At 37.6% G+C, this 27,216-nt stretch overlaps 2 non-coding genes across 2 annotated transcripts; one reads left to right on the forward strand and one right to left on the reverse strand.

Moving 5' to 3' along the window:
- Window positions 1-2,146: 2,146 nt before the first annotated feature.
- LOC126002136 (U6 spliceosomal RNA) lies at window positions 2,147-2,253 on the forward strand. The gene has a single exon (XR_007492911.1). It is a non-coding gene; the product is annotated as a U6 spliceosomal RNA (small nuclear RNA).
- A 15,450-nt stretch (window positions 2,254-17,703) lies between these two features.
- LOC126003114 (U6 spliceosomal RNA) lies at window positions 17,704-17,810 on the reverse strand. Its single transcript, XR_007493655.1, has one exon. It is a non-coding gene; the product is annotated as a U6 spliceosomal RNA (small nuclear RNA).
- Between the last annotated feature and the right edge of the window lie 9,406 nt (window positions 17,811-27,216).

Here is a 27,216-nt window from a genome sequence, read left to right on the forward strand (position 1 = left end):
CTAGCTCCTTGAGTCACTATGACTTTCAAGTGTGTTCTTTAGCTTATTAAATTCCATTCCATTTATAGGGCCTTCTTTCACCTTCTAAAAGAGTTCTTTTTTTTGATTTGGTTGAATTATCTTCTAGTGATTCTTATTTTGTTTGCTACTGCTTTCTTGATTCTGTTGCCAATGCATTGAGTGTTAATTTTAGATTCCCATCAACCAGACTCAAGTATTTTAATGGGCTTGCAGATTTGCCTAGGTTTCTCACCCTCTCTAACATTGCAGTTGACCTATATAGTTTCCTCATTAGGAATGTTCATTGCATTTTATGGGTTTTAATTGTCAAGTTTCAGGTTCCTTGAGAAGTAACCTGTTGAGTTTTTTTTTTTTTTTTTTTTTTTTACCAAATGATGACTAATAATATATTTGAATTTCAGGTTATTTTCTAATTATGCAGGGGCAGTGGATGTCAGAACGAGCTACATTTTGGCCAGGGACTTGGGAGAAGGGCAGCATTACAACTAAGAGGCCAGGGGACTCATGTTGGTAGGGCTAGAGCATGCAGTTTTTCTACTCCAACTTTTTAATTTATTATTTATTTATATTTGTATATTCTTTAGGTAATCTCATGAGCCACAAATACTCCCAAGATGAGACACTATCTCTGTTCATCTTTAGCTTTGCTTTTCATGGAACCTTGATGTCTATGTATGGCCCTAAAACCTTGAATCACAAAGCAGCTCTTAAAAGAGAAGAGAAGGCAGCTCTTAAAAAAGAAGAAGAGAAGAGAAAAAGAGAAGGCAGCTCTTAAAATTCTTGAAGCTCAGGGAATTTGTTAATACTTCGGAAAGAATTATAGAATGGTGGTTTTTAGAATGTTGTTTCTGACTGAACAGTATCATTACCATCTGAGGATGTTCCAGTACTGTTGTAACATTGCTCTAAATGCTATTGATACAGGTAGAGTGCGAGATCAATATCTTCCAGAAGTTCTCTAAGACTCATTTACTGTGTTGTTTTGAATGGCTAGGTACTGAAGTCACACCAGACCACCATCACATCAAATCTGTTAACTGCAAGCTATTTATCTGCTAACATATTTCTAAAAAAAGATCACCCAGAATTGAAGGCTTGAGGAAAAGAATAGGTGATCTGCCTGAACAAACAGATTTGCAGCCCACCCTAAAAGGCTCACCCACATGACTTCTGTCTTTTCAAGATAATCTACCACTCACATAAAAATTCCTTGAAGCCTCCACAGCATTGTAAGAGACTCTGACAGTGATGTTGAGAAGATGCACTTTGAGACAACAAAAGGAATCATAGTAAAGTACAGAAAACCCTACTGCAGTGTGTGGGTAAAGATTGTAAAACTGAGATAGAATCAGTAGCAATATCCTATATAGACCTCTATATAACCTGTCTAAATGAGTTCATAGATAAAATGCTTAGGAAGTTCAGTGAGTTCAAAGAATTAATTAAAAGTACTGGAAATAAAACACAAGAAGAAGATATGAGAGCAGAAATGAGAAAAATACAAAAAAAAATGTTATAACAGAAAAAATTGGTAAGTGAAGTGAAACATTTTTTGGAAGGCTTCACTTGCAGAGTAACAACTGTTGAGGACCTAATAAGTAAGTTCAAAGATTAAGTGGGGGGAGGAGAGAGGTTGGGGGGGCATTAGTGTTGGGAAAGGCTGCATTGGTGAAGGGGGTGTGTTCTTTTTATAATTAAAACCCAACTACAAACATGTTTCTAATTATGGTGCTTAAATAAAGATATTATTAAAAATAAAGAAAAAAGGTTAAGTGCAGAAAACCTCCAAAAATAATAGAAGATGGTAAAAAAAAAGTCTCAAAATAAATGAACAGATAAGAGTACTTTGTAATGAACTAAAAAGAAACAACTTATTAATCATTTGTGTCCCAGAGAGCCTGGAAGATAATTTCAATGAAGAAGCAACAGTCAAAGGCATCATTGATGAGAAGTTTCTAGAGCTGAAGAATGCAGAAATCCACACCTTGGATACCTAGAGTACAAGCTAAAAGGGATCCAAATAAAAATGCCCCAAGGCAATTCTCGTCAGAATTATGAAACTCACAGAAAGAATGCTGAAAATAAATAATAAAAATTGTATACAAATTTGTATACAAAATTTGTAGTTCTCTCTACAGCAGCACATATACTAAAATTGAAATGATACGGAGAAGATTAGCATGGCCCCAGCGCAAGGATGACACGCAAATTCGTGAAGTGTTCCATATTTAAAAAAATTTTGTATATAAAATTTGTGTACAAAGGAGAATTTTTTTTTGAGGCCCATACCTGGTGACACTCAGGGGGGGGCTACTCCTGGCTATGGCATTTAGATATAAGTCCCTGGCTTGGGGGACCATATGGACCTCTGGGTGATCAAACCTCAGTCCATTTTAGGGCCAGTACACACAAGGCAGATACCTTACTGCTTGTGCCACTGCTTCTGGTTTCATAAAGGAGCATCTTTAAGATTAACAGCAGATTTACCAAAGGAAACCATCCAGGGCTTGAAGACAGTGTGGGATATAATGAAAAAATTCAATGAAGTAAACACAGCAACCAAAAACATTTTACCCAGCCAGACTGTCATTTATATTGAAGGAATATTACATAACTTAAAGGAAAAACAACTGCTCAAAACTTCATAGACTCAAAACCATCTTTACGGCTTTTACTGTAAGATAAGAAAAGATGAGAACTGTAAGAACCGACTTATGATATGAAGCTTACCACAAAGAATGTGGTGCAGTTAGAGAAATAAGTAGCATTGACAACTATGGGTGACAATGTCAATGAGTGTTACACTGGTGAAGGGGATTTTTTTTTACTTAAACCCAACTTTGATCATGTTTGTAATCAAGGTGCTTAAAATAATTTTTTTAAGATTTTACTTTTATTTTAATTAAAAAAAGATAAGATAAATCCCACAGACAAACCAAACTTCTATAGAAAGATGGTATAAAACTCAATAGCAATCATGTCTCTTGATGCCAATGGACTAAATACACCAACTAAGAGACACACAGTGGAAATGATACTATTGTTTGCAATACATGAATGCATCACTTTTTCTTTTTTCAGCATCCAGTTCTTGTCCAGAGTGATTATTTCCCATTATCATTGTTATAGTGGTCCCTTCTCTGACCTAGTCTCGTTCCTTTCCTGCATTGTAGCAAGGTTTCTCTTAAGAACCAGTCCTCCTGACCATTCATTTCTATTGTCTTTTGGGTATTATTCTCCTACTATGTTTCTTTATATTCTGCAAATGAGTATCATCATTCTATATATGCCCATCTCTCTCTGACTTATTTTACTCAACATGACATTCCATATCCATCCACGTATGAGCAAATTTTATGACTTTTTTTCTAGCAGCTATATAATAGATATACAATATATTACTTTTTTGGGACATCTGGTATGTCCATTTTATTTTCCAAAAAGATTGGACCAATTGACATTCCTACCAGCTGCAAATAAGCATCCCTTTCCCACCAGCTATATATGCCAATATTGGTTCTTTTTGTTCTTTGTGGTAATGTGTCAGTATCTTGTTCTGGCTTAAGATATCTCACTGTTGCTTTCATTTACATTTCCTTGATAATATGATATGGAGAATTTTTTCATGTGTTTTTTTGGCTATTCGTATTTATTTTTGGATTCCTTATTTGAAGACATTTCTGTTCATTTTCTTATCTCCGTTTTTAATGGGGGTTGAATATCTTTGTCATGTCTTACCTACTTTTGTCTATTCTTTTTTTTGGGAGGGGTTGGGGGCCACATCCGTGTGAGTGCTCAGGGGTTACTCCTGGCTATGCGCTCAGAAATCACTCCTGGCTTGGGGGACCATATGGGACGCCGGGTATTGAACCCAGGTCTGTCCTGGGTGTACAAGGCAAATGCTCTAGTGCTGTGCTATCACTCTGGCCCCTACTTTTGCTTTGCCTTTTTTTGTGTTTTTTGGGTCACACCTGGCAGTGCTCAGGGGAAACTCCTGGCTCCATGCTCAGAAATTGCTCCTGGCAGGCACAGGCTGGCCCCTACTTTTATCTTTATACCACAAATAGTGAGCAGCTATTCTGAGCAGCTGCTCTGGTTAAAATACAAGCAGGGCTGTGCTATCCTGGAATGCAGGCTCTTGGAAGTTTACCTGAGTCCGGTACTGGTAAATTAGAGAAGAGGGCATAGAATATGGAATGAATGAGAGCCTATGACCCAGGGACTGTTAGTGTCTCAGGACCCACATTACACAAAGCTGGTGAATAAAAGGCAATAAGTTAGGAATTGTGTCCAAGGAGCACTAAACCTAGAAGGTTTGAGGTGTTAGACTGTCTAATAGGAAGGGGCATTGGCAATTAATTGGAAATGGGTAAGTCTGCATTAACTCTTCTCACTGTGCCTGTAAAGACATTCAATTAATCAATCCATTCTGTAAAGATCGTTTGAGGGGGGAAATTTAACCACCTGTTTGAAGGAAGTTTGCACTTAGTTGCAGAGCTACAAAGCAGCTATCCAATTTCGGGGGGGATAATTTAGTTTCCTTTTGTATATATACAAATCTATATCACTTGCTTAGATTATCTTATTTTATTAACAAAAAGGTTGTGTCTATAGTTCATGAGGTCCATAACTGGTGTAGGTCTTACATCTGTCTCAAATTCTTTTAAAATATACCGAGGTAGTGAGTAGTGCATTATCTTCAGAGAACATATTTGATACTTTTCTAAATTAACATTTTACATTTCCTTAGCAGATTTGAGCCATGAAAAATATTCCAATAGATTCTCATTGTTCTCCTAATTAAAGTGTTCCTCTCCTGAATATAGAATCAATGATTAGTGGAGTCACGACTAATCCTCTGGACACATGCAGACCTGATATAAAGATACGCGGTCAAGAGAAATTCGAGAACACATGTTGCCACAGCAAACTTGGAAAGGGAGAGAGAAGTAGGGGTTGTTTTTGAGCATTGCTGGATGGTCCTTTAAATGGTGGGTGTGCATCTGATAACACTGTCACAATCAGTACATTTTCCTAAGACCTGTCTGTGAATTTGATGCATAATCAGAGAGAGTTAGACAGAGCTGTACAAATTTTTCTGATGAAGCAATTTGGGGCCTGAAAGTGGGAGTCTTCAAACAGCTTATTTTTCCAAGATTAGTTTTATTATCCAAACAGTCTACGAATTGCTTTAGTTTATTTTCATTTTGTGGGGGGCACCTCCAGCAAAACATAACACCTTCTAACTCTTGCACTCAGGAATTACTTCTGGTTGTGCTCAGGGGATCATATGGGGATGCCAATCTGGGTTGGTCACATGCAAGGCAAGTGCTCTATCCACGTGTACTAGTTTCTTTTTTTTCCTGTGTTATTTTCTTTTAGGTAATCAATAACAATTACTTATCTGGTACATTTATACGTTTCCTGATATAAATGAACCTCTGAGGTTGGAAAGGCAGGAGTGAATGCTTCCCCTTGTAGCAAAATTTAGGCAAGAAAGCTGGATTGTTTTTATCCAGGGATTTAGACAAGTGGAGTGAACCAGAGGCAGTCGAGACTTCTGTCATAGTATAGGAATAAAGACACTTCAAATTGTGAAAATGAACCAATGATACGTTTAAAGTTTAGATTCTCTGAAGTTTAACCACCTTGCTAGATAAAGTCAACATCAACTGAGCCCTTCTCTTTGGGAGAAGAAAGTCAGATCTGGAGCCGTTATTTATGCTTCCTGGATAGTCTTTGTTTCTGGCAGTGAGAACCATAGAGTAGTTTAAATCTATTCTCTATGCCAGCCCTTTATTTTTCTCTTACTCCAGATCCTCTCTGGTCTTCTTTTTTCCTTCTCCCTTTTTTCTCTTTATTGCTTTATATAAAAAAATTATTTTTTAGTGTCCCCTCTGTCAGCACTTTTCTGTTTCCCTCACAGCAGAGGTACACGCTTAGAGTGCCCTCAGTGACATCACACATTGTGATGTGATGGAGGAGGGGATGGGCCAGGGTAGGGACGCTGTGGGTTGCCTAGTGACGCCAAGGTCGAAGGCAAACTGCCACAGAGAGCCTTGGGAGGTGCTGAGGTAAGTCGGGGGTACAAGCTCCCCAACCCCCTGCTAGTTCGCCCTGCTGTCGGAGCCCTTGCAAAGCTTCAGGAGTCACATAAAGTTCCGGAGCCACAGGTTTGCCCACACCTGCCCTAGATAAAGCAGGATGATATCTGGCTCAGACAGAGGTGAACATCCTGTAGGAGTAGACAGTTTTTTCTCTGACATAGCACGATGCTTAAGGTAAATTCAAGCTGAGAACTATCCTCACAGAAGGGATCCACCCACCAAGCAAAACAAGAATACTTCCAGGAAGCTCATCAAGTACAGAGTATCCGTGCTGTGTGAGGGCAGGGTGATAGTCATCGTGATGCAATTCTTGGAGTTACTGAAAGAACCATTTTATACAGCTGCCAAACTCTTTTTCTTAAGCACCTCAACTCAATCCCAGCCTAGGTTGTTAGAGAGTTTGGATGTTAGATGAGGGCGAGGAAAATGTATTTAATTTTTTTGAATTTAGTTAAAGAACCATGCTTTATAGTTATTGATAGGTTAAGTCTTAGGTATGGCGATATTTCATCACTAAGACACTACTGTAGCCAAGTGTTGTTTACCTAGTAGGAATATAGAGTCCTAATTTGGGGATGGGGCCTTTCTCGGCTCAGCCCTGTGCCTGTAGCCCATTAGGTCGGCTGGTCTGTAGGTTGCAGGGTAACGACAGAAAAAAAATTGAGTCCAGCAGGCAGTAAAGTTGAAGTTTCATGGAGTTATTCAGTTTTAGTTTCACAGCCCTAATCACCATGTGCATTTCTCCACATGGCTTCTAAGATAAATTGCGTCTTTCCTGCTGCTCTCTATCCATCCTAGCTGCATCTGCAAGCTCGTCCCGCCGCTCCACAGGCAAGCCCTAGTCCCCAATAGCATCCTCTCCCCAGTGGGGGGTGTGGATGGGGCTGACCATCCAGGTGGGATAAAACAGAGTTTGGAGGATGGGTAACATTCCAACTCCTTCCACTAGTGTTCCCATGCTCCAGCCAAGCCCTCTCTCCCCACCCCATATGCCCTCTACACAAAGTTCAGTGATTGTAATTTAGATTTCATATTTATAGCTTGGTCAGCGACTCCCTTGGCAGAATATGCTTTAAGCTGGATTATTATTCAACTGGTACTATTTCATTGCAACCACCTAAAATTGTGTGATACAGCCATTGTGCAAACGGGTCCATTTCTGATGTAACAGGCCTAGTACTCTTTCTTTATAGCACAGAATAGACCATGCCATGCACCCCCAGATTCCTCTCAGAGTTCTCATTATACGCTTAGAGGGGAGATTAGGCTTCTTCAAGGTGGTTCCGCTATTTATAGGGCCCCTTCTCATCTGTATGCCCTTCTTGATTTCCCTCAAACATATCATCTCCTTCCTGTAATTTCAGGCACATTTCTCCTTGGGGTAGCTTTTCTCCTCTCACACCTTCAGCCTACTTACACTTAAGTCTCCTCTCAAACACTTTCACCTAAGTGAGAATCTCCAAGGAGATCGCTAAGGAGATCCTCACTAAGGAATGGCCAACTGATCTCTGTGGCATACAATTTGCCTTCTAACAGCAATTCTTATGATCATTAAAGTATCCTGTATATTAAGTATTTATTGCCTCCCTTTACCCAAATATTGGCAGCTCTCTGAAGGCAACCCACTCAGCTTTATTTGCACTGTTTCCGATAGCTGAGATAAGACTTGGTGTTCGTAAATAAACCACATACCTATCTGTAAGACTGTGGAGGTCCTCAGGAATGGAGTAGCACCATTTCTTGTATTTTAATTTACTGTTTTAAGAATCACATCTCATTTATAGGGACTTCTGTAATATAGGTCTGCCTTCCAAAACGTTATTCTATAACCCCCTCTCCCCACTAAAAAATATAGTGCAGTCTTATTACATACTTCCATGATACAATAGTTCCTATCCAGCCAGAGTAGATGTACATGGTGTTTGGGAGCTGGAGCATGACTAACAGAGTTCACAGACACATCAAACTTCTCTGGATGCAGCCTTTCCTGAAGGCTCTATCCATCCCCGACAAGCTAATTGAGGTGGAAAGGCTCCTACCCTGAGGAAAACAAAATAAGCATACTCTATTTCTTGGAAACTAATTGACACTTGGCTGTAAGATCTATAAAACAAAGCGAGTTCTTAATGAAGCCAAAGTAAAATAGATCAAATTCTCAGACAAATGGAGCATTCATTTGGTGACTTCATTCTTTATTCCTTTGCACACTTCAGCTCCAGAAAGTTCTGTAATTAAAAAAGCCAATATAGGTGAGGCTTTAAATAATTGATTGATGTTTAGAGCTCTGTCAGACCTCTCTGTGGTAAGGTATTTAGAACTATTTAGCTTGCTCATCTAAAGATCACATGAACAGTACTGCTGATTATTATTATGTACTTAGTCCTTTGATAAACAGTTGTGGTTTATTTTAATTAGTAAATAAAAAGGTACCGTAACAGTGAACTGTTACCTACTATTATAATTCCATTAACCTCCTTCATTTCCCAGGGAAGGGACTGTACTTGAAGACAACAAGTGACCATAGTTGCTCCTTGGGAGCAGAAGGGTAACTGGGGACAGAGAATTTGTTTCCAACATAGGGAGCCAACCCAAGGAACTCTAGAAACATATCTCATCTGCCCTAGCAGTGGTATCTGATGGTTGGAGTAAAGCTGCTTCTATCCAAAGCTGAAAGGTGGGGCTCTTGTCCTGGTTCCATGGGCCACAGGGGTCATTAACTGGAATTAAGGGCCGGCCAGGGTTTTGTTTAAAACTAAATGTCCAATTGAAGCCTTTTCGCTCTGTAGCTTGACTCTCAGTACGAAGATGAAATCTTCTCTGGACAGATATGATGCTTTATAAGTGATAAAAACAGCTTCTGTAGGTATGTCAGCCTCTCCTGCCTTTACCCAGACAAATCTAAGGAGAACTGAATCTCTGATACCAGTAGGCAAACCCCTGTCTTCCCTCGAGAATAGGAGTTTTCATTTAGCAGAGTAATGAGGCCAGCATTATGTATCCTAGTCCCCAGAGCACAGCATTCCTTGCTGTGCTATCTATATAAAACAAATATATTATATTATTAATATATAATAACATATATTAATATATCATATATTTATTTTATATTATAGTTATCATCATATATTTAATTTATATTATAATTATTTCATTATTTTATTATTATTTATTATGATTATAATTATTAAATTATATTTAATTTATATTATATATAACTATAAAACTATATATAACAAAAAGACTCTGACATACAATACATATATTGTCAGAATCTTTTTGTTTTGTTTTGTTTTTCAGTCACACCTGGTGATGCTCAGGGATCACTCCTGACTGTGCGCTCAGAAATTGCTCCTGGCTTGGGGGACCATATGGGACGCAGGGGCATCGAACCCCAGTATGTCCTATGCTAGCGCAAGCAAGCCTTCCTGCTCTGGTCCCACATGTCAGAGTCTTGAAGAAAACCTGTCCTTGGTGACTGGTACCTACTTCCTCTGAGTTCAACAGGCTTGATCTCCTATCTCACCTTCAGGATTTCTTATATCCATTCTTTACCCTTCCGGGGAAGCAAAAGAAACTTCCAGCTCTCTATAGCAATCTATAATTGCCTCCTTAATGTGAGTTTCTGAACCTTTATATCACAGATCTTTGTGACTACTCAGTGCTCCACTCTCCAGAAGTCTCTTCAGAGCAAGCCAGTCTGAAGTATTTTACTTGAACATCTTATTCCTGCCAGCTCCTCAACACTAGGAAAGATCCTTCAGTTGTTCAGTTCTCCTTAGATTTGTCTGGGTAAAGGTAGGAGAGGCTGCCATGACCAGTTAAGCTGTTTTTTTATTGTTTATAGAACATTATATCTGTCCAGTGAATCCATCTCCCAAATGACTGTGTGATTTTGAAGTATGTTTGCTCCTACTTGCAGTCATTGTGAACTCCTCTTTGCTCCCTACATGCAGCAAGTAACTTGGATCTCCTCATACAATAAGTCTGAAGTGGATGGGGAGTGCCTGATGCTGCTCCAGGCATTAATTGGCACCAGAATTGTGTTGCACAAGGAGCTGGAGAGCCAACTGATATTAATCTCAACTAGCCCTTGAGCTATACCCTTGGACCCATGGACTTTTAAGCTAATTTGATATTTATTTATTTATTTATTTATTTATTTATTTATTTATTTCTTTATTTAAGTACTATTGTTATAAACCTATTTGTAGTTGAGTTTCAGTCATTGAATATACACCATCTTCACCAGTGTGACTTTTCTGCCACAATGTTCTCCATTTCTGTCTTTCCATTTTCCCTGCTTGTCTTTGAGACAGGCATTCTATTTCTGTCTCTCACAATCATTGTCATGGAAGTTGTTAGTGTAGTTATTTCTCTAACTTCATGCACCACTCTTTATGGTAATCTTAATATCATGTGTTGGTCCTTCTGACCCTCATGTTTATTGTCTGTGGGTATTATTTCCATAATGTCTTTTATTTTTCTTAAATCCCACAGATGAGTGAGACTATTCTGTCTCTCTCCTGGCTTATTTCATTCAGCATAATAGTCTCAATGTCCCTCTATGTATAGGAAAATTTCATGACTTCATCTTTCCTAATAGTATTATTCCACTGTGTGTTATTCTCAGATGTACCACAGTTTCATTAACCACTCATTTGTGGTCAGGCAACTGGGTTGTTTGCAGATAATGGCTATTGTAATAGAGCTACAATGAATATAGGTGTAAAGAGGGCATTTTTATATTGTGTTCTTATGTACCTAGGGTACATTCCTTGGTGTGGTATTGCTGTATTATAGGGGAGCTCAATTTCTAGGTTTTTGAGGATTATTCATATTGATTTCTAGAAACAGTGGACTAGATGTCATTCCCACCAGCAGTGAATGAGAGTTTCTTTCTCCTTTCATTCACACCAGCATTGTTTGTTCTTTTTCTTGTTTTTTTTTGTGATGTGTGACATTTGCTATGGCATGAGATGATATCTCATTGTTGTTTTGATGTGCATCTCCCTGATGATTAGTGATGCGGAACATTTTTTCATTTTCTTTTTGACCACCTGTATTTATTCTTTGAGGAAATTTCTGTTTATTTCTTCTTAATTCTGAGGAGTTAGATACTTTTTCTTGTTAAGTTCTGTCAATACTTTGTATATCTTAGATATTAGCCCCTTATTTATGGTTATTGTGTGAATAATTTCTCCCATTCTGTGGATGGTCTTTGTATCCTAGTCACTGTTTCCTTTGAGATATAGAAGATTCTCAATTTAATGTAGTTCCATTTTTTTAATCTTTGTTTCCATTTGTTTGGACTGTGGACTTTCTTTGTAGAAGATGCCTTTAATTTCAATGTCATGGAGTGTTTTGCTTATGTTTTTTTTTTCTATATGCCTTATTGTTTTTGTTCTGATATCAAGATCTTTAATCCATTTTGATATTAACTTTGTGTAGGTTATTAGATAAAGGTCTGATATCGCCTTTTTTTGCATGCAGCTGACCAGTTGTCCCAACACCACCTGTTGAAGAAGCTTTCCTTGTTCATTTTGCATTTTTTGCCCCCTTTTCAAAGACTATTTGATTGAATGTCTGGGGAACATTGTCATATTCTCAAGTTTATTTCATTGATATGAGGATCTGTCTTTATTAAAATAACATACTCTTTTGATTACTATTGGTTTATAATACAATTTAAAGTTGGAGAAAGTTATGCCTCCCATCTTCTTTTTCTTAAGGGCTGCTTTAGCTATTCATGGGTGTTTATTGTTCCAAATAAATTTTAGGAGTGTTTGATCCACTTCTTTGAAAAATGTCATGGATATCCTTAAAGGGATTGATTTCAACTTTATAATCCTTTGGGGGGAATATTGCCATTTTAAAAAATGATAATCCTCCCAATCCATGAACAGGGTATATGTCTCCACTTTCTTGTGTTCAATTTTATTTCTTGAAGCAGTGTTCTATAGTTTTTTTTATTTAAAATTTTAGAAATTTAGAATTTTAGGATAGAAGTTTAGAATTTAGAATTTTAGAATAGAATTTAGAATTTTAAAAATTTAGATTTGAAACTTTAGAATTTTAAAGTAGAATTTTAGAATTTAGAATTTAATATTTTAGAATTTAGAATATTAGATATTTAGAATTTTATAATAAAATTTAGAATTTTAAAATTTAAAATTTAGAATTTTAGAATAAAATTTAGAATTTTAGAAATTTAGAATTTTATTTATTTATTTTCTTTCTTTTTTTTTCTTTTTTTGGTTTTTGTGCCACACCTGGTGGTGCTCAGGGGTTACTCCTGGCTGTCTGCTCAGAAATAGCTCCTGGCAGGCACGGGGACCATATGGGACACCAGGATTTGGACCAACCACCTTAGGTCCTGGATCGGCTGCTTGCAAGGCAAATGCCGCTGTGCTATCTCTCCGGGCCCAGAATTTTATTTATTTTTATAAATAAAATATTTATTTAAGCACCATGATTACAAGCATAATTATAGTTTGTAGTTGAGCTCCACTCATAAACAGAACATCCCTCTTCACCAGTGCAACATTCCCACCACCAATGACCCTCCTCCCTCCTTCCCAACCCTTGTCTGTATTTGAGACTGGCATTCTACTTCTCTCACTCATTAATATTGTCATGATAGTTGTTAGTCTAATTATTTTCTTAACTGCACCACAACTCTTTGTGGTGAGTTTCATATTTGTGAGTTGGTCCTTCTCTACGTGTTGTGGTTGTATTCATTGGCTAAATGATGTGCACGGGCAGGGAAGCAAAGTGGAGCGGCCATGTTCCTCTGGCTCCACCCTTTCACCTCCAGGGAAGGCTCCAGGGGAGGCGAGCCATCCTCAGATGAGCCACACACAGGATGAAATCAGGCCGAAAATGGAGCATAGCACAGAAGATAGGCAGATAGGGGTGCTGGCATCTGAGTTCCAGCAGAGTTCAGTGGCTTCCCCTTTCTGGGCATGTAAGCTCACCTTCAGGGAAGGCTCTAGGGAAGGCGAGCCATCTGCAGATGAGCCACACAAAGGATGAAATCAGGCCGAAAATGGAGCACAGCACAGAAGATAGTCAGATAGGAATGCTGGCATCTGAGTTCAAGCAGAGTTCAGCGGCTTCCCCTTTCTGGGCTTGTAAAGTCAGCCATTTCTTACTCACTCACTCACTCGCTGGGTAGCTTCAGAATGCAACTTTTGGAGGTTTGCTTCCCAGGGCTCTGTGGAGAGCTTCAAGAATCCAGAAAAGACAGAGAAGCACAGGACAGGGCTCCCTTCAGTTCCTTAGTTTCTTCAGAAGAAGCACAGCAGGGCGGAGACTCACAGGTGAAGCAATCAGCACTTCACTTGGCAGTCCCCACAGTCAGCCATTTCTTACTCTCTCACTGGCTCACTGGGTAGCTTCAGAATGAATGCAGTATTTTTTGGGTTCACTTCCCAGGGCTCTGAGGAGAGCTTCAAGGATTCAGGAAAGACAGAGGAGCACAGGACAGGGTTTCCTTCAGGTCCTCAGTTTCCTCAGAAGAAGCACAGCAGGGCGGAGACTCTGCAGGTGAAGCAATTAGCACTTCACCTGGCAGTCCCCACAATCAGCCATTTCTTCGTGAGCTGGTCCCTCTGGCTCTCACATCTACTGTCTCTAGGGATTACTACAATAATGTCTTAATTTTTCTAGAAACTCATAGATGAGTGAGACTATTCTGTATCTATCTCTCTGACTTATTTCACTCAGCATGATAGATTCCATGTACATCTATGTATAGGAAAACTTCATGACTTCATCTCTCCTGATGTCTGCATAATATGCCATTGTGTATATATACTACAGTTTCTTTAGCCATTCATCTGTTGAAGGACATCTTGATCATTTCCAGAGTCTGGTTATTGTAAATAGCGCTGCAATGAATATAGATGTGAGGAAGGGATTTTTGAATTTGATTTTTTATTTCCTAGGGTATATTCCTAGGAGTGGTATAGCTGGATCATATGGGAGCTCAATTCCCAGTTTTATGAGAAATCTCCATATTGTTTTCCATTAAGGGCTGGACTAGACGGCATTCCCACCAGCAGTGAATGAGAGTTCCTTTCTCTCTACATCCCTGCCAGTGCTGATTGATTGTTCTTGTTCTTTATGATGTGTGCCATTCTCTGTGGTGTGGGATGATACATCATTGTTATTTTGCTTTGCATCTCCCTGATGGTTAGTGATGTGGAGCAAGGAAATGGAGACACATACCCTGCTCATGGATTGGCAGGATTAATATAATTAAAATGGGGTAGAGTGGTGGCACAAGCTATAGGACATTTGCCTTGCACACACTAACCTAGGATGGACAGTGGTTTGATCTGCTGGCGTTCCATATGATCCCCAAGCCAGGAGCAATTTCTGAGTGCAGAGCCAGAAGTAACCCCTCAGCATCATCGAGTGTGGCCCAAAAGCCAAAAAATTAATTAAAATGGTAACACTCCCCAAAGCATTGTACAGATTTAATGAAATTATTCTAAAGATGCATGACATTCTTCAAAAAAAGCATATCAAATTCTCCTGAAATTCATTTGGAACAATTATCACACACAAATAGCTAAAGCAATCATTGGAAAAAGGAACATGGGAAGAATTACTTTCCCCAATTTTAAATTGTATTACAAAGCAATAGTCATCAAAACAGCATGATATTAGAATAAAGACAAATCCTTAGATCAGTGGAATAGACTTTAGTATTCAGAGAATATTCCCAGGCATACAATCAACTAATCTTTGATAAAGGTGCAAGCAATCCAAAATGGAGCAAGGAAAGCCTCTTTAACAAGTGTTGTTGAAGCAACTGGTCAGCTGCTTGCAAAAAAGCGAATTCCTACCTCCATCCAACACCACACACAAAGGTCAAATCCAAATGGATTAAAGACCTGGATATCAGACCTGAAACCATAAGGTATATTGAACAACACATAGGTAAAACACTCCATGACATTGAGACTAAAGGCATCTTCAAAGAGGAAACATCACTCTCCTAACAAGTAGAAGCAGAGATAAACAGATGGGAGTATATTAAGCTGAGAAGCTTCTGCACCTCAAAAGAAATAGTGCCTAGGATACAAAAGGCACCCACAGAATGGGAGAAACTATTTACCCACTACCCATCAGACAAGAGGCTAATATTCAAAATATACAAGCTACTTACAGAACTTAACAAGAAAAAATATAACCCCATCAAAAAATGGGGAGAAAAAATGAATAGAAACTTTCTTAAAATGTAGTTTTCTTTGAATAGGTCCTTCACCTCTTTAGTTAAGTATTTGAGTTTCTGTGGTTCTATATTGAATGGGATTGCTTTATAATATCTATTTCTTCACTATAATTATTTGTGTATAAGAAGTTCAGAGATTTTTGAGTCTTAATTTTGTAGTCTGCCATTTTGCTGTGAATCTATTGTTTTAGTTTTTGAATCTTTATGGTTTTCTAAATAAAGTATTGTGTCATCTGCAATCAGTAAGAGCTTGACTTCTTTTCTGTCTGAATACCCTTGATTTATTTCTAGCTTAATTGATATAGCAAATACTTCCAGTTCTATTTTAAATAGGAGTGGAGAGAGGGAGAAACCTTTACTTGTACCTTATTTTAGAGACAAGGCTTTTAGTTTGTCTCCATTAAGTATAATATTTGCCATAGACTTTGGTAAATGGCCTTGACTATATTGAGAAAAGTTTCTTTCATTTGTATTTTGTTAAGAGTTTTTTTTTTTATCATTCATGGGTCTTGGAACTTATCAAAGGCTTTCTCTGCATCCATTAATATGATCGTATGGGTTTTATTATTCCTTTATTTGATATGGTGTATTATATTGGTTGACTTGTGATTGTTCAACCATCCTTTCATCTCTGCATTGAAACCTAGTTGGTTATGGTGTATTACCTTCTTGCTAGAATTTTATTGAGGATCTTTGCATCTGTGTTCATTAAGGATATGGTCTGCATTTCTCTATTTTTGTGGCATCTCTACTTTCTTATCAGGAAAATTTTACCTTTGTAAAAACTATTTGAGTGTATGTCTGTTTTTCAACTTCCTGGAAGAACCTGTAAAGGAACGGCATTATGTCCTCTTGAAAGGTTTAAAAGAATTCACTATTGAATCCATCTGGGCCTGGGCTTTTGCTTTTGAGGAAAAAATTTTTTTTTTTGGTTTTTGGGGCCACACCCGTTTGATGCTCAGGGGTTACTCCTGGCTAAGCACTCAGAAATTGTCCCTGGCTTGGGGGGACCATATGGGACGCCGGGGGATAGAACCGCAGTCCTTCCATGGCTAGCGCTTGCAAGTCAGACACCTTACCTCTAGCGCCAACTCGCCGGCCCCTTGAGAAAATTTTTAATGACCATTTTAATTTCCTCAATAGTGATGAGTCATTTTAGATATGCTAGATCACCTTGGTTCAACCTTGTGAGGTTATGAGTCTAAGCATTTATTCATTTCTTCTAGGTTCTCATGATTTGTGATATAGAGTTTCTCAAAGTAGTCTCTGATTACCTATTGAATTTCTCTAGTATCTTTAATAATCTTCCCCCTTTTCATTTGTAATTTGGTTTACTAAGTTTCACTATCTCCCTCTGTTACTGAATTTTCCTAGTGATTTTAGATCTTTTTAATTTCAAAAAGCCAATTATTGCTTACATTGATCTTTCAGATTTTTTTGATTTCCAACTCATTAATTACTCTTTAAGCTTTATTATTTTTTCTGTATGCCTATTTTGGTTCATTTTTTATCATTTCCCAAATTTATAAACTGTCACATTAATTTATTTATATAGGCCCCTTCTTCCTTTCTGGTGAGTGCTTGCAAAACTACATTTTTTTCTCTTAGTACTGCTTTTGCTGTGTTCCACAAATTCTAATAGTTTGTTTCTTTTTTCAAATTTGTTTCCAGAAATAATTTATCTATTTTATTTTATTTCTGATCCACTGGTTATTCATTATAAGCTCCTTAATTTCCAGGTGTTAAAGTTTTCTCTTTGTTTTTTTTTTTTGTAATTCACTTATAATTTAAGTGCATTATGATTTGAGAAGCTAATTTGTACAATTTCTATCCTCTTGATTTTATGGATATATGTTTCATGGTCCATCATGTGGTTTATCTTGGAGAATGATCCATGTTCATTGGAGATAATTGTGTAATCAGTTTTCTGAGGATGTAGTGCCCTGTATATATCTACTATGCCACTCTTCAACTTCTTCCTTTAGAATCAGTATATTCTTTTTATGTGTTAGCCTAGTTGACCTATTAAAGGTATGATAGCTCAGTGTTGAGGTCTCCCACTATTAATGTGTTTCTATTGATGTCTTCCTTCAAATCCTTGAACAGTTGTTTTAAATATTTTGCTGGTTCGTCTTTGGGTGCTTATATGTGTAGTAATGTGATTTCCTCCTGTTGTATGTATCCCTTTATTATTAAGAAATGTCAATCTCTCTCTCATAACTTTTTATGTCTAATTTTTGTGCCATCTAATATTAGTATGGCCACTCCAGAGTTTTTAATAGACTTATTTGCTTGGACGATTGTACTCCAACTTATTTTTTATTTATTTATTTTTAAAATATGGAACACTTCACGAATTTGCATGTCATCCTTGTGCAGGGGCCATGCTAATCTTCTCTGTATCATTCCAATTTTAGTATATGTGCTGCCGAAGCAAGCATGCAACATTTTATTTTTAATGTATGTATGTTCTGACTATTCAGTTGTTTCTTGAAAAGGCAGAAAAATGTTAAATTCAATTTTTTGATCCATTTTGCCTTTCTGTGTCTCTTAATTGGTTTATTTAGTTGCTTGACACTGAGAGAGATAATTGCCATGAAATTTAGTGTAATTTTTGTAGGGGTTTGATGATTCTGTTAGCCTTAAAATAGACTTTTCAGTTCATCTTCTAATGCCTGTTTTGAGTTTGTAAAGTTTTTAAGCTGTTGTTTATCTGTGAAGCTGTTTATTCTTCTTTCAAACCTGAATGCAAATCTGACTGGGTGAACTTTTCTTTTCAAAGTATTTTTTTCATTGGGTTTTGTCACTATAATTCACCACTTCTTTAGGGCTTTGAGGTATTTTTTTTTTGTCGATTTTGTGTGACAAATTTGTTAATCTTAAAGATGTTCCTTCGAATGTAATTTTTAACTTGCTGCTTTCAGTATTCTATCTCTATCTGTGTGATTCCTCATTATGACTAGGATGTGTCGTGGGGTGCTTTCTTTGATCTCTTTTCACTGGTTCTCTTGAGGCATGAAGGATTTGTTTGATTATACTGTTTAGCTATAGGTGTTTCTCTGCAATGATGCCCTTGACTGTTGATTCTTTATTGGATTTTCTTCCTGGTTCTCTGGTACTCCAACAATTCTTATGTTGTTTCTGTTGTGTGTATATTAAAAACTTTATATTTTCATCTGTTAACAGTCTTTTAGGATTTTTTCCATTGTCTGATCATTTGTGTAAAGACTCTTTCCCAACCTCTTCTGTTGTATGGAGCTATTATGCATCTCATCTTCTACTTCACAGATTCTGTGTTCAGCCATTGTTGGAGAGGCTTTCTAGTGGAATTTCCATTTCATCTAGCAAGTTTCTCAGTCCAATTATTTCAGTTTGAAGTTTTCTAATTCCTACTTTCACATCCTCTTGATTCTTCTTTGTGCCTCATTCAGTTCTTATCATGCTTTCTTTGAATTCTATGAACATCCGCCATATTTCTTCTCTAAAATTCTTATCTAAGAGAGTAAATAGCTGGTTTGTATTTCTCGGGTCATCAGAACTACTATATTTATTCTCTAGTTATGGTGAAGGACCTGCATTGCTTCATCTCAAGGCAGTGATCTCTTCCAGTTCTGTCTTTTGGGTCATCCCTTAACCTGGGTGTGTGGCTTCTGGGCTCGCTGGCTGCTGCGCTTGCAGGAAATGTGGCTTCCCTCCTCCATTTCTATTTCTTCTTCTTCTTCTTCTTCTTCTTCTTCTTCTTCTTCTTCTTCTTCTTCTTCTTCTTCTTCTTCTTCTTCTTCTTCTTCTTCTTCTTTCTTCTTCTTCTTCTTCTTCTTTGATTTTGGGTCTGGGCTCGCTGGCTGCTGCGCTTGCAGGAAATGTGGCTTCCCTCCTCCATTTCTATTTCTTCTTCTTGTTCTTCTTGTTCTTGTTCTTGTTCTTGTTCTTGTTCTTCTTCTTCTTCTTCTTCTTCTTCTTCTTCTTCTTCTTCTTCTTCTTCTTCTTCTTCTTCTTCTTCTTCTTCTTCTTCTTTCTTCTTCTTCTTCTTCTTTGATTTTGGGTCACACCTGGCAGTGCTCAAGGGTTACTCCTGACTCTATGCTCAGAAATCACTCCTGGCAGGCTCGGGGGACCATATGGGATGCCGGGATTTGAATCACGGTCTTTCTGCATGGAAGGCAAACACCTTACCTCCATGCTCTCTCTCTCCAGCCCCCATTTTTCTTTTCTAAGCTAATTTCAACACTTCCTATTAAAGATTTTAGAGAAAAAGTGATGATCTCCCCATCCCCAAACTGTTTAGGTGAGATCACTTTTTCTTTGGAAATGTCTTTGGAATGTCTATGATAGTCTAACTGGTTACCAGGACTGGGCAGGATGATTAGTGATGGTAAAGGTATTCCTATTTGGGGGATAAGAGAACTGTTTGCAGTCAGATGTGTTAATATCTGGTTGTTTCTAAGAGGACAATACAGATTTTTCTGCTATCTGGAAGAATAACTTTCTTATTTGTTATAATTTAACAGATTATTTTTAGAAATGTTATCAATTTTCTATATAAATTAAAGATTAATAGCATTCTACTTTAGATAGAGGGAGAACTCTATAAAATAATAATTTTATAACCCAAATCTTTGGGAACCTCCATTGAGTGATGGTCACTAAGGAGGCAAAATGGCATCAAATCCAAGCTTGAGAATTCTCAAGCCGATAATTTTGAGCTCTATAAGTTCAGGGTTATGTCCTTCCTTTTCTTATGATGGGAATGGTTTTAAGTGCTTTCCATGGTAAGCAGAATTTTGATAGCAGGGAGAACTTGACAGGTCATCTGTGAAGTTATTCCATAATTCCCTTTTCTTGAGCCTAGTTGTTTGTGCTGCCACCGCCAAAGGGCTCTCTGTGTTTTTAGAAAACTAACTCCTATTTGAATAATTAAATATCAGAGGTGACCATTTTAATTATATATTTTGGACCATACCCAGTGATATTTTCATGGTTTGGGTCAGTGCTTAAGGGTTGGTTCAAGCAGTACTTAGAAAACTAAATGGTACCTGGAATTAAATGTAGGCTTACTGCATGCATTGTTATCCTTATTGAGCTATATTTCAAGTGTATGAAATTGAAACAGCATATACATACCCACAACACTTTAACTCATACACCAAGTCAGTGAAGAAGGTCTTTTTGTATCAGTTTTAATTTTGATTAACTCTGTATATCCCTGTCTTTGACCACTGAGGAGCTATTCATTCTCACTCCTCTAAACCATCATTTTCAAATTCCTGCTTTCTCTGAATAAAATTTCCTTGCTCAGTTCTCTGTCTTCCTCTTCCTCATTCTCATTGTCGTCCTTGTCCTCCTCCTCCTTCCTTTCATTCATATTCCTTCTTGTTATCGTTGTGCTTTAGTATATAGTTCTACATCACCTCTTTCTTGACATTCTCTTCTTGAGCTCATGCCTTCCTCGGGTCCTAGGGAGCCATATGCTTCTATTAATTGTTTAATTATACGTTTTATAGGTAAGGACTTCTGCAGACACCATGTGATACAACTAACTTTGTCACTCAAATCCATTTTCCATGAGAATCTCATATAATCTTAAGGACTTTTGCTTTGGTTTCAGATGGCGAAACAGTAATACCATCAACAATCCTGAGATCCTTGGTCAGAGTCTCTGCTTGTCCATCAGTTAGCTCTCTGTTTCTCAAGCCATCATGTTGGAGGCAGCCAGGTTCTGGAATAATTAGAACTGTTCTTTCTAATAAGTCAAAGCATCAATCTTATATGTTTTATTTTTCAATACTAATTAATTTAAAATTAGATCCAGAAATAATGCAAAAAATTTTATTATTGTCTATTTACTCTTTTGGAAGACACAGAATTTAGCTATTTTCCCTTGGAAGTAAATGAAAGTTTTTGACTGTGTAATATTTTGACTATGTCATATTCTGGTAAATAATTTTTTTTTATCTTTTTGTTTTGTCTTGTCTTTGGGGACATACCTAGCAGTGTTCAGGGATTACTCCTGGCTTTGTAGTTAGGGATCACTTCTGGTGGGACTCAGGGAAGCATATGTATGAGGATCAAATTCATGTCAGCCACATGCAAGTGCCTTACCTGATATACTATCTCTCTGGCCACAATCTTTATTCCTTATATCTATTTTATGCATTTGTCTTGTGTTCACATTAGTGATCATTTTAAATTAAAAAATGGTTTAATTATAAAGGTGATGTGTTTTCATTATAGGAACTCTCAAAATACAGAAAATTAGGGATAGCATATTTAAAACTCCCATAAAACATTAAAAACAAGAGAAAACATTTGTTAAAAATGTTATTTGATTTCCACAGGATTTCAATTTCTACAGGAGTCTGTTGCGATTTGTTTTGCATAAATGACACTAAATCCTTATATTATCATTCCAGGGCATCCTGCCTCTAAATCTTCCCTAAATCTCTTTCAAGAGTTTAACATTGGAGATGTGACCTCAACCTAGCAACCCTCTATGTATTGCTCTCTCACATATGAGACTTCTTTGACTTCAGGATTTTATGTTTTCTTTCCTTCCTTCTCTTTAATTTTACTCATTTTTCCTTTCTTCTTTCCTTCTTCTCTCTTTTAGTCCGTCCCTCCCTCCCTCCCTCTCTCCTTCCACCCTCCCTTCCTCCCTCCCTCCCCCCTCCTACCCTCCCTCTCTGTCTCCCTCCCTCCCTCTCTCTCTTGTGCTGGCAGGCTGAATCCTGGAGGGGCCAATTTACTTATTTATTTTTAACACAGCACTAAAAAAATTGATAACCATGTGTTCACATAGAAAAAAATGAACTGACCCTTATTTTTTATCATATACTAAAATTAGCTCAAAAGAATCAAAGATGTAAAATTTAAAACCCTGAGAAGAAAGCTACATAAAATTTTTGTGACATTGGATTTGGTCATGATTTATTGTATCTAAAAGCAAAGCACAAGCAATAAAAGTAAAAATAAATCAACTACTTTAAAAATAAAACAACAGATTTCTGTGCATTAAGAGAAGCCACACAATGAAAGACATTATTAAAAAAGGGAGAAATTATTTGAAAAACAATGAAAGACACTATAAAAAAGGAAGTCATATACCTGATATGGAATGAATCTAAAGAATACATAATGACTCATAATTCAATAACACCACCAACATAAAAAATAAACAGGCAGTATTCTTCATTGTTATTAAATTATAAGGGAAAATAAAAAATGTGTATATATGCTACATTACATAAATATTTTGTTATATATTTATATCTAAATTTTTTTAAACTATGGTCACTATTACAGGGTGTTTGTTGTATTTTAACAATCAATTAAACTTGTCACTCATTTTCCAATCAAGGAAGCTGAAATGAGAGAGCACAGGTGGCTAGAATTTAATCTGTGATATCTCTGAAACATTTGTCTTTGTATTATGACATGGATACATTTATAGAAACTTAATGATAGTAAAGTGGCATGAATATTTAAAAAAACTTTTGTGGTGTATTGTTATCTCCGTTGAGTTTTTACATGTTCAGAGTCTAGGGCATACAAGAATGCTTGCCTCCAGGAGGATAGTAATGAATGTTGAAATCTCTGAAGTGACAAATAAGTATGCAACAGTTGCCAGAATTCAACCCCATCTTTTCTTCTCCTCTTCTTACTCCCTGGCCATAGATTCTGCCATTGGGCACCTATTCCTAATGAGGCCTTTCTTTTTCCCTGAGAGATCAGAGGTCAGTCTTTGAAGTTCAAGTTTAACCCTTCCTCTTCAGAGGCAGTGGGTGTAACCCTTGTCTCACAGCAAAATGTGGTGGGGGCCAAAGAAAAGAGTAGATGTCAGCATGTTTTGAAATATTACAAAGCACTGTCAGAATGTGTCACTGTAATTGATGATAATAGTATTTCAACACAGAAGTTTTCCACTGGGCTCCTATTTCATTTTAGAAGGCAGGAGAGAGTATTCTTAGATCTTACCACCTGTTATATTCCCCAGGCACACTCTAGTCTGAAAGAAATGATTCAGGAGAGAGTTCTTTTACACCAAACCAGGGAGAGATGTGTATATGATGAAAAAAATGTGTTTGACAGGCATTGCAGACTATAATGGGAGAAAATCATCAAGCTCTGCCTTGGGCTTTATCTTTATTCATGGCCCTCAGAGGACTGTTCTAAGAGCATATGCTGTCAGAAGGGTTACCAGAGATAACCCCAGTCTGCAGTGCTCTTACCTTGTCAACAATGTCTGTTGTTTGGAGGACTTGAATTTCAGTCTCACAGGTCAGATTTTTTGTGTGTAAAGGCTCAAAATTAACTCAGGAGGATGATATGAATTACCTTCTCCCTGCTTCCAAGTCTAGGATTCTCTGATCTCTGGCATGATAAACAGCACCCAACTGCATGAATATGGAAGTGTATAGGAGACTTTCCACATTCAAGGCCCCAAGTTAACAAATGTCCACAGTATAACCTCCATTTTATGTCATCTGGAACATAATGTATGTCAAATACTGTAGTTGTGATGAAGGTAATAGTAGCAGCAATGGTATGGAATGGGGTGTGTGGTTTCTTGTTCAGTATTTGATATGTGAGCTAACAGCCCTTTTTTGTTGTTGCAGTGTAAACATGACAGTCAAACTTTGTACCATGCTGGGTACATAGAAAAAGACAGCTGGGACACATGGCTTGGGGAAATAGAGGAATATGCACCTCCCTCCACCCAGTGCCTTACACATGCTTGGCAAATTGCTCTACAGCTGAGTTATACCCCTGGTCCAACATACAGATAATCTTTACCTTAATTTTGAGGTAATTTTTTTTTGTGAGTGTGTGTGTTCTAGCTATATGAGATGGTTCTCAGGAGAAACATGGTGATGATTAAACTGGGTTTAACTGCACGCAAGGCCTCTGTATATGTCTTCAGTCCATAAAATAATTTTTAAACATGACAATTTAGACAAAATCCATTATTATTTTTGTTTGGCTACAACCGGTGACAATTAGCTCAGGAATTACTCCTGACTTTGTGCTCAGAAATCACTCCTGGCTTGGGGGACCATATGGGATGCCGGGGGATCCAACCATGGTCCATCCTAGGTTAGCTGTGTGCAAGGCAAACACCCTACTGCTTGTGCTACTGCTCCGGCCCCCTATTATTAATTTTTTAAAAAAAAAATCTAGACCCTCAAGAGTGAGTTTGTATTGGTTAAGGAATAATGCTTTTCTCTTGATTACTGAATTTAACTAGAAACCAAAAAAAAAATTGGTGACAAGTGGGCTTCTGTTCACACAAACCATAAGGTCCTAGAATTAAGAATAACAGATGTTAACCACACAACATGAGCTGCATGGTTCAGAGTTTGGGTATGTGTGTCTCCTTGTGCACACATCTGTGTGTATGTAATTCCACCAGACTCTGCATTTCCCACTTTGCATATAAACTATTACCATGAAGGCTAAAACCAAAGGTCCGATTAGAACACAGATGGGATGAAGTGTGTGAGAGAAAAGGGAGCAATACTAGAAAGCTATAAGGAATAAGAACACTCTGAGAAAAAAATAAACAAACATCAAAGTGTCTTAATAATTTCCTTTTAAAGTAAAGAAACTCTATTATGTTTTGTCATGTGCTATAGGTTATAATCCTGAATATTTTTTCTTTGTTCAGTAAAACCATTTCTCAGTGAGAGACGGTTGACTGAATAAAACAGAAAAATATTTTATTTATTTTAGTAAATGGTTCCAGGCTTCTGAGACTTCCAGAGGGCTTATGGAAAAATAAGGGAAGGCAGTTCAAAGACAGGAACTTACATTTTCATTCTTTATGACCTGCTGCTCCTTCCAAGTCACTAGAAAACAGTGTGGGATGGGTTGTTTGCATGCTCCGTAGCTCTGGGCATATATTTCCCACTTTCCAGGGGGATCATGACATGAACTTCTCAATGGTACTGGATATATTTCCAAGGTCTGTTTTGTGGATAAGTTATCAAATAAGGCCAGAATTTTGGGGCTATTCAGAAATTGTGAAAAAAAGGTTAAAGAGAGCGGAAATTTGGCTGCAAACACTGTTGAAAGGTGATTGGTGATATACAGCTTTTGACTGTAACAGCAGGATTGAATTCCTGCTAGAACATTCTCCTTCTTGATGGAATGGTCTTGTTAATCAAGCATATCATGGCCTTCCCTTGCCTGCAATAACCTGGTATTGAATCTAACCTTCTGGTTCCAAACCTGAATCCTGGCAAGACACGGATTTTAAGTCGGAAGGCAGTCTGTAAAATAATTCAAATACACACACTTAGATAAAGAAAAAAGGCTTTGATACCCTTACTGTTATTAGAAAACGAAAGGGCTTTTTTACCAAAGCTTTTTTATAGGAGAAAAAACGTCACACTTGAAGGTGGGACTGTCCGGTTTCCCCACCAATCAAAGTGCTCCACTAAAAGAATTCCATCCAATGAGAAACAATTTGGATATTGATTGATGTAGAAACAGACAAATCCCATAATTCCACACCCTGACACCCTCAGATCTTTATGCAGGATTTCTTGTAGTGGTAAATTCTTACCTAACTCCAGCTGGAAGGTTCTCACATTGTTTCCTGGGCATCACTTCTATTGCCTGTGATTATGATTTGTAGATATCTTCTATGCTGAAATATAGAGAGGTGGTCCAAGGCTATGAGAAACTGGTCTTTGGACTTAATGTAATCTGAGTTCAAGTCCCTTTTTCAAGTAGTGTGGCCTCATATCAGTCACTGAACTACTTTCTGTAGGTGTATAATGGAGTAGGCAATAAGTTTCCCATGTCTGACCTTACCTGAAATTCTATAATGACCACCAATATTAATATTTAAGATTAGTAGTATTTATTATCTACACACTTTAGAGCCAAAGAGCCAGTGCCTGTTTGAGAGGAAGATAAGGAGATTGTTTGAGGACAAGGGCATCAAGAAACCCACAACTACCCCAGCTGCCAAACTGAGTTGCAGTAACCATTAAGTACCATACATAATAATGCTTGATTCCCTGTACACAGTAATACTTTTTACTCCTGCCTTATTCCATACAAAGGAGGAGAATACAAGTTTTGGTGAAATAAAGGAAACTGGACACATTTTTTTTCATTATACATGCTTCCCTTCCTTCATTATTCCAAAAGGGAAGTTAGCATCCCACATATACCAACACAAGAAATTGACAGTGATAGAAATTTTTGGGATAAGTGAAGAGTAACAGAGAGAAGTTTGAAGACCCTCTGTTCTTAGGTCCATCTATGGAAGGTTATTGCTCTACCCAGGAAGGTATGACCCTGCTAGAACCAGGTCTCCTGGGATGTTCCAAACATAGGGACTGAGAGAAACACAGGAGCACAAATGCCAGCCCTGGAGTAAATATTCACAATCAAAAATCTTGCCTGATTCTCTGTCCTCTCTTGAAAATGTTATAATCTTATAGATATATATCCAGTGAAGAAAAATACCACTTTGAATAAATAACTATACTTCACTTGAGAGAAAGCAATTTTGCTGTTAAACATGTTCAGCTGGTGTGCCATTTCTCTCTGGCTCCCCAGAGTATCTCCTGTGCCCACCTATGGAACCTTAGAAATGCCTTGAAGGACCTATAGTGCAGATGTCTGCCGTTTTTTGTCATGTAGATGCATAGAAGGCACTAATCCTTGTCTGCCCTCCTGAACTGTGTGCCCTGTGCCATTTCTCTTTGGCTGCTCTGTTCCTATACTGTAAAAGCTCCTATGTTGAATCCCTTCCACAACTTCAAACCTTCCACATTCCTAAATCTAAGGGTTTCTGGTTCTGATATTGTGTCTCAAATACTTCCACCATTGCTCTCT

This window comes from Suncus etruscus, chromosome 2 (genome assembly GCF_024139225.1).
Source record: "Suncus etruscus isolate mSunEtr1 chromosome 2, mSunEtr1.pri.cur, whole genome shotgun sequence".
NCBI lineage: Eukaryota > Metazoa > Chordata > Mammalia > Eulipotyphla > Soricidae > Suncus > Suncus etruscus.